Genomic DNA, 8,860 nt, shown 5'->3' on the forward strand with positions numbered 1-8,860 from the left:
ATAGTGCCACTTATATTAATATAATAGTTGATACAACGATCACGAAAAATTGACCCCTATAAGGGTCTCCGGTTACAAAGTTTGAGAAATTTAAAGACTTTTAGCCGAGGTCCTAACTTATAACAAAATTTGAGATTCTTGCAAGCACTACTTGCGACGTAGGTTGCGCTTGGAGCTTGACTCCGCATCCGATTGATTTGACTCGATTAGATGCCGATCAAAAGCGGCTTGTTGTTCCCTTAATTCGGCGAGGGTTGCAATCATTTGCGCATGGAATGCCTCAGTTTGGAGTTGAGCATTGTCTTGCATTCTGTCCAGCCTACGGATGTCTGAAGTGTGAACCTGTACTTCCACGTTGACATCCCGAAGCCGGCTAGCTTGAACTCTGGATTGATAGGACTGATTGGCTAGCTTACCCACCATTACTGGGAGTGCCCGATCAGCCGAACCTCCGCCTCGGACATCGTAGAAGTCCCGGCACATGCCGTAGGGAGGGCGTAGGTTTTGTTGTTAGCTCCAATGGTGGAGGTGACTTCCCCAGACGGGAGTCGGTCCTTGAAAGTTCCTTACGAAGACGGGAGGTTGTGCGGGTGGTGGGTTGATCACTTCCGGCTCTGAGTCGGTACCGGAGTCATCATCCACTTCTATGGGTTCCTCGTCCTCTTCGGGATCATCTTCGACCCATCCTCCATTGCCTTGGTTGGGAAAGTAGGGGTCGCCAGGGTGGTGAAATCCAGCCATTTGACTATACGAGAAGTAGGGTTATAAGAATTGAATAAAGTTGAAACATGCAAAACATGTAAGTTAAACTAGTTTATGTAGCAAATACTCCTATAGTATTTAAATTCTTGTGTTTGATTCTTGTGACGGTTTGGTAAGTTTTGACTTGTTTCTTACTACGAGCCATCCTCGATATATATTGGTCCGATCTCAGACAAATATAGTTGATCACGCTATATTTGTCCCAAATCTGATTATATATATCGAGTTTTAATCATAGTGTCAACTTGTCTAAATACTTGTTGTATAGTTAAAATCATGAAATAAATTTTGTTGTATGCATGTATTTGTACTTAAATGAACTAACAATTTAGGTTAAACGTAACGCTGCTTAAGCGTAAAAACAAAAGAAAAATGTTTTGTCAGAGAGTATTAGTCCCTTAAGTATTTATAGTTTGTATATCTTATGTGGTTCGATATACTTAGTTCACTATAAACATTGCTCTGATACCAATCTGTCACACCCCCAAACCTGAACAGCGGAAACGTTCGGGGGCGGATGACTTCATGTGGTAACGTAACAAATGAATACATAGTAAAGAAAGCAATACAACCATCATATATATAATTGAAAGTTTACATTTGTCAAAAGTTACATGTTCAAAACCAATTACAATATGATGTCAAAATATGAGATTGAACTGGCGCCGCAACATCCCTTCTTCAAAAGCATATTGATACCTGAAATTACTGAATCCGTGGGACATACAAGTAATTTTGAAAGAGTATATCAGCATTTAAGCTGGTGAGTTTCATAAGTATTAAATGACAATGTTTGTATGAAATGAAATGTTTTGTCCTTGTTTGTTTGTTTCTAGAAAATCCTATATTTTCTACTAGTATAAAAGTAGCCTTCTCTCAAGACCAATGTTTGTTTCTAAAAATGTATGTAAGTGTAAAATAACCAACGTGTTTGAAAACCTCGTAAATCAATGTATTTTTAATACCCCATGTGAGTTTTATAACCATACTATTGACTCGGAATGCCTATACACAACGTTCTTCAGGCGTTGGAATGTTATGACGTTTGTCACCCCAAATGATGGACTGTAGCTAACAGTCAAGGCGTGGGTTGTCAAGCCCGTATAGATCTATACACAAACACCATGCTCCCCCTCCAAGGGATTCTGGTATATAATATAGGACTTGAAATGTGTACTCGAACGTACATGAAGTTAATGTCTCACAAACCGTGGTATAAAAACAGATTTACACGTTAAAATGTTCGTTTGTTCTTGCATATGAAAGTGACTTCTTGAAAATCGTGTTTCTAGTATGTAAAAGTTAGCAATATCCTCATAAAACTATACCTATTATAGTTTTCTAAAAGTGTGTCTTGTTTGATTAGAAATACCTAGAAAAGGAATCACTTGTTATGAAAGTATAGATTTTTGTAGAGCCTAAGATAGACAAGTATACATATAATCTAAGAAAATGTTTAGTTTATACATGCATTACAACAATTTATATTTCAAAAGATAGAATGCTATTGTAACATATTTTATATACGAGAGTTCCCTATAAAGTTTATAAATCACATATGATTTAGTTATATAAAAGCATATAAAAATTCTTTATATTACACATGATGATGCTCGTGTGTTTTACTTGTATTCCTCCCCTTGAAAACATATAAAAGCATTTATAGAACATTTAAAAGGTTAATTAAGGGGGTATGAACTCACTTGAAAGTTTGAAGAAAGCGAGATGGAAAACCGGGCAAAGTTTCGTCTCGGGAAACGGATTTTTTTCAGGATTCTCGGAAATCTCGGGAGTAAAAACAATCTTCGGGACTTGAGAAAAATGACCAGGGCTTCAGGTTAGCACGTGCCCGGAAAACGAGGCAAGAACGCAAAGGAAATGAGTGAAATGGAGCCCTTTCTTCAGAACCCTCGCATCCCTTTTATAGGGGCTGGAACCGCCTCGGTACGCAGTGCGTACGCGTACGTCATGCATGACCGAGTCCTCGACTGCCTCGGACTTCGGATGGGACAAGGCTACTTCGCATAGACCGGGACGTGGATGATCCGAGGCCTTGGCCTTGAGTACGCGGGGCGTACAAGGGTATGCAGGGCGTACTTCGGCCCTATCTGCTGACTCCCTTCGGATAATACCAAGAGTCTATAATTAAATTTATATATAATTTAATTAATAAACTTCTAAAATTCATATCTTCTTCGTATGAATTCCGTTTTCGATGGTCTTTATATCCACGCGTACGTGAGACTACGCTCTACAACTTTCGTTTAGACTCCGTCGGCAAATTTTGAAATTATTTTTATTATTTATTTTTAAAAGGGTCGTGTTTAAGGAATTTCTATAGAAATTCATAACTTCTTTATCTGACGTCGGTTTTTGCCAGACTTTTTACCGCTGAATTACCATTGTTGAGACCTTCGATTCTCGTTTAGGTCATTCCGGCCAAAAGTCGCTCGATCTCGGATTCGAGTTTTTAGCTATCTGCTGCTATGCCGAACTTGGAAAAATCATAACTTCAATATACGAAATCGGATTTGGGCGTTCTTTTTACGCACGATCACGGTTTAAATGACATTAAACATAGTAGGAATTTAAATAGATACTTTTTGGACATTTTATTATCAAAGTTAATTTCATTAACCCAAAGGTGGTTACAATACTTGACTTTTTAGGTCATTACAAAGAGTTGAAATATCGGGTTGTCACAGAACTCACTAAGCTTCGTGCTTACAGTTTACAGTTTTGGTTTCAGGTACCTCTTCGTCGAAGGGGAAGGGGTTGGCGTGATAGCGTCACATCATACACACACTGTTTTTCGCATTTATGGGATTGTTCTGGGATTTGCACTCTGACATTTTGATTGGATTGGATTTGACCCTATTATGTAGCCAGGGTTGGATAATCTTAGAGGATTGGATTTGACCCTATTATGTAGCTCTTGTCTAAGTCCTAACCGTTGTAGGGATGAGTCCCTTACTCGAAGGATTATCCGAGCCTCGTCGCATGTGATTGTATTCAGGTAATGGCTAATTGGCATTATAAAGAGACCTTCAGTAGCTGAGGACTGGGTTGGATAGACTCGGAGGTTCCCTAGGGTAAGCCTAGGATGAGGATGGCAGTGATCAGCAGTAGTGAAAGGGTCCTGGTGGAATCGAGGCAGTCCTTAAAGAAGGTACGGATAGATGTGGAAGGTAGTATGGGCCCGTACTACTGAAAGCAGAGGATCCGTACCCGAACTGAGGAAGGCTGAGACAAGACCAGGGAACTTGTTGTTGGTGTGATCCCTCAAAAGGTATCAGTACCACTAACGGTTGTTGTTATGTATTGCAGAATTGTGGTACTACGTCCGAGGCCGACAGTTGGCAGTTCAGGAGAGGGATCAGGTTCGAGATCAGGTTCCGAGCTAGTAGACGAGGGGCTACGCGAGTTCATCGCGTCAGAGATCACCAGAGGCATCCTTGAGTCGACTCCCATCATCTTTGGGTCGATCAAGGAAGGGATAGTTGAGTTGATGGAGGATCGCCTCAGGGCATTCAGGAGTGACATGGCATCTGGCCAGCCGGGATCTCGCACACTGTCCTTTAAGGACTTCAGGGGCAGTGGTGCATTGGATTTTCACGAGGCGAAGGACCCCATAGCTGCCAGACGATGGGTTGCATACATCGAGTCTGCACAGTTGACTAGCTTCTGCCCCGAGGGGTCGAAGGTGAGGTTTGCAGCAGGGTGTTTGAGAGATAGAGCTAGAGACTGGTGGGAGTCGGTTGGTGACTAATTGGGAGCCTCGACTATTGAGGCTATGACATGGTCGGACTTCGTGACCAGGTTTTGAGCAGAGTTTGCGCCAGCAGTAGAGCTTGAGCAGCTGGCCAGGGAGTTTTTGGATATGAAGCAGACCATGGAGACTGTGGCGGAGATCACTGCCAATTTCCGAGAGAGGGCGTTATTGGTGCCCCAGTACGCAGGTGATGAGGATATGAAGAGGACCCGCTATCATGACATGCTACGAGTTAATATTCGGGAGCATGTCAGTTTTTCCGCTTGCCCTACTATGTAGTCAATGATTGCCAGGGCAAGGGAAAGGGAGATCGACCTGGAGCACATCCGCAAGAGGAAGGAAAAGGAGGGGCAGATTACAGGGGCTACGGGGAAGAAGCCCAAGGGACCAGACGCAGGGCCGAAAGGCCAACAGGGGCGAGGCCGCTGCAGGAAATGCGGCAAGACACACGAGGGAGTGTGCAAGTTGGGATCGTCAGGTTGCTATAAGTGCGACAAGACGGGGCACTTCAGTAGGGATTGTACCGCCCCTGCAACTGTGATACAGACGTCAGAGTTACTGTGTTTCCACTGCAACCAGAGGGGCCACAAGAAGGCCAACTGCCCCCAGTTGACAGCAGCAGTGCTAGTGAAGGCGCCAGCTCTAGCGACCCTACGGATTACTGATGGCCGACAGGGCAAGGCAGAGGCTCCGGTGGTGAGGAGCCGGGCATTTCAACTGACTACCGAGGAGGCACGCGCCGCACCCGATGTGGTGACGGGTATTATTCTTTCCCTCTGTTTTAATTATTTGATGTTATGATATTGATATGAGCTTTGTGTATATGCGTTTAGGATCGTTCCATGTGAACGGTATCCCAGTACAGGTGTTGTTTGACTCGGGTTCCACCCGATCGTTTGTTTCTTTTGTGCTTAGCAAGAAGTTTACTGAGTCTTCGGGCATGTTGGATTGCCCTTTAGAGGTAGAGATTGCCAATGATCGATCGGTGCGAGCATCAGCGGTGTTCAGGGATTGCGTTCTGAGGTTATTTGAGGAGCGTTACTTGGTAGATTTAGTTCCCATTCCGTTGCGTGGGAACAAGGTGATCATAGGCATGGATTGATTGAGCCCTAATGGGGCGGTGATAGATAGCGCACATCAACTGGCGTGGATCAGGACCCCAAGTGGGGGAGAGTTGGTGATCCACGGCGAGAGGCCACAGCGTGGACCCACAGTATGTTCAGCAGCGAGGGTTCGGCGCTACCTTCGGCAGGGTTGTGCGAGATATGTCGCGTATCTTAGGGATACCCGAGAGGCGGGTAAGGTGACGGTGAGCGATGTTCCGGTGGTGCGAGACTACGCATATGTGTTCCCAGAGGAGCTTCCTGGGACACCTCCGGAGCGACATGTAGAGTTCAGGATCGACCTAGTCCCTGGTACGGCTTCGATAGCCAAGGCACCGTATCAGTTAGCTCCTCCTGAGATGCAGGAGTTGTCTACACAGCTGCAGGAGCTGTTAGACAAGGGATTCATTAGACCGAGCAGTTCACCTTGGGGAGCCTCGATTCTGTTTGTGAAGAAGAAGGACGGGTCGCATCGGATGTGAAGAAGAAGGACGGGTCGCATCGGATGTGCATCGGGAGCTAAACAAGGTAACGGTGAAGAACCGTTACCCACTCCCAATGATAGATGACCTCTTTGACCAGTTACAGGGAGCATCTTGGTTCTCCAAGATTGATTTGCATTCGGGTTACCATCAGATGAGGGTCAGAGAGGAGGATGTGCAGAAGACTGCGTTTCGGACGCACTATGGCCACTATGAGTTTCTGGTGATGCCCTTCGGGCTCACCAATGCTCCTGCCGCGTTCAGGGACCTCATGAACCACGTGTGTAGACCGATGTTAGACCTGTCAGTGATAGTGTTTATTGATGACATCTTGATTTATTCCAAGACGCAGGAGGAGCACGAGGAGCATCTGAAGGAGGTTTTGGAGACCCTGAGGAGGGAGAGCTTGTACGCCAAGTTCTCCAAGTGCGAGTTTTGGTTGCACGAGGTGCAATTCCTTGGGCACCTTGTCAACCAGAACAGTATACTGGTCGACCCGGCCAAGATAGAGGCCGTGATGAGATAGGAGGTTCCGAAGTCTCCATCTGAGATTTGGAGTTTCCTGGGATTAGCGGGCTATTATCGGAGATTCATTCAGGATTTCTCCAAGATAGTCGTACCTATGACGCAGCTGACGAAAAAAGTCGTGGTCTTTCGATGGGGGCCTAAGCAGCAGGCAGCGTTTGAGATTCTGAGACAGAGATTGTACAACGCGCCTATCTTAGCCCTGCCAGAGGGCATAGACGATTTTGTGGTGTACTGTGACACGTCCATTTCAGGGTTGGGCGCGGTACTGATGTAGAGAGGGCATGTCATTGCCTACGCTTCGAGGCAGCTGAAGCCTCACGAGGCGAACTACTCGACGCACGATTTAGAGTTGGGGGCGGTGGTCTTCCCCCTCAAGATTTGGTGGCATTACCTCTATGGAGTTCGGTGTACCATTTACACAGACCATAAGAGTTTGAGGTACCTCATGGATCAGCCGAATCTGAACATGAGACTTCGTCGATGGTTGGACGTGGTGATGGATTATGATTGCGAGATCCTTTATCAACCAGGGAAGGCCAATGTGGTGGCCGATGCGCTTAGTCGCAAGGCAGCGCCGATCAGAGGCATGTGCATGAGGACGACGGTGGTGACTCCACTATTAGAGCAGATTCGGTAGGCTCAGCAGGAGGCTATGAAGGAGGAACATCGGAAGAGCGAGTGTATAGTGGGTCAGGTTTCCTCCTTCGATTATGATAGCCGAGGATTATTGACATTACACCATAGAGTGTGGGTACCGTATCACGGGGGTGTGCGTCAGGTCTTGATGTAAGAGGCGCACAAATCCCGATTCTCCATTCATCCCGGGGCGACGAAGATGTATAGGGATCTTCATCTGGACTATTGGTGGCCCGGCATGAAGCGGGATGTAGCTTGGTACGTTGAGCGGTGCTTGACCTGCAGGAAGGTCAAGGCCGAGCATCAGAGACCACACGGAAAGATGCAGCCGTTGGATATTCCGCTGTGGAAATGGGAAGACATCACGATGGATTTTATCACCAAGCTTCCCAGGACCGCACGGGGAGTAGATTCTATATGGTTCATCGTGGATCGGTTGACCAAGAGCGCCCACTTCATACCGATCCAGGAGAGTATCTCGGCCGAAAGTTGGCCGATATCCACATCCGAGAGGTGGTGGCGCGTCATAGAGTGCCCGTTTCGGTGATTTCAGACAGAGATGTACGGTTTACTTCCAGGTTTTGGAAGAAGTTCCATGACGAGTTGGGCACTCATCTGCATTTTAGCACCGCCTTCCACCCACAGACAGATGGTCAGAGTGAGCGAACCATCCAGACTCTTGAGGATATGTTGTGGGTGTGCGTGCTAGACTTCGGTGGTAGCTGGGATACCTATCTTCCTCTAGCTGAGTTCTCATACAACAACAGCTACCACACGAGTATTGACCATCCTCCCTTCGAGATGTTGTACGGAAGGAGGTGCAGGACCCCAATATGTTGGGGTGAGGTTGGCCAGAGGGTCATGGGGAGCACCGAAGTGGTGCTCAAGACGATCGAGAGGATTCAGCAGGATCGGAGCAGGCTTCAGACTGCACAGAGTCGGCAGAAAAGTTATGCCGACAAGCGCCGTTCAGACCTGGAGTTCCAGGTCGGGGATATGGTTCTCCTGAAGGTGTCGCCTTGGAAACGCGTCATTTGATTCAGGAAGCAGGGAAAGTTGTGCCCAAGGTACATTGTACCATTTAGGTTTGTAGCCCGGGTGGGTAAGGTAGCGTACAGGCTGGATCTGCCAGCCGAACTCAGTCAGATCCATAGCACCTTCCACGACTCCTAGTTACGGAAGTGCCTAGTGGATGACTCAGCAATGGTACCTTTAGAAGATATTCAGGTTGATGACAGCTTGAACTACATTGAGAGGCCAATGGCAATCCTCGACCGGAAGTCGAAGGATTTAAAGAACAAGAGAGTGGAACTCATGAAGGTGTAATGGTAGCACCGGAAGGGGTCGGAGTGGGCTTGGGAGCCGATAGAAGAGATGATGGAACATTACCCTGAGCTGTTCTAGCATCGAACAACAGACTTCGGGGACAAAGTCTAAAATAAGTATGGGAGATTTGTAGTACCTGGTTCCTGGTATGTAAAATTTATCTAAGTATTTTACATTTTTAGCCTTGGACTCGGCGAGTTGTAGGCCTGACTCGCCGAGTAGGGAAGGGATATTGGGCACGTTTAAGTTGG

The sequence above is a fragment of the Lactuca sativa genome, chromosome 2 (assembly GCF_002870075.4).
Source record: "Lactuca sativa cultivar Salinas chromosome 2, Lsat_Salinas_v11, whole genome shotgun sequence".
NCBI classification, from domain to species: Eukaryota; Viridiplantae; Streptophyta; class Magnoliopsida; order Asterales; family Asteraceae; genus Lactuca; species Lactuca sativa.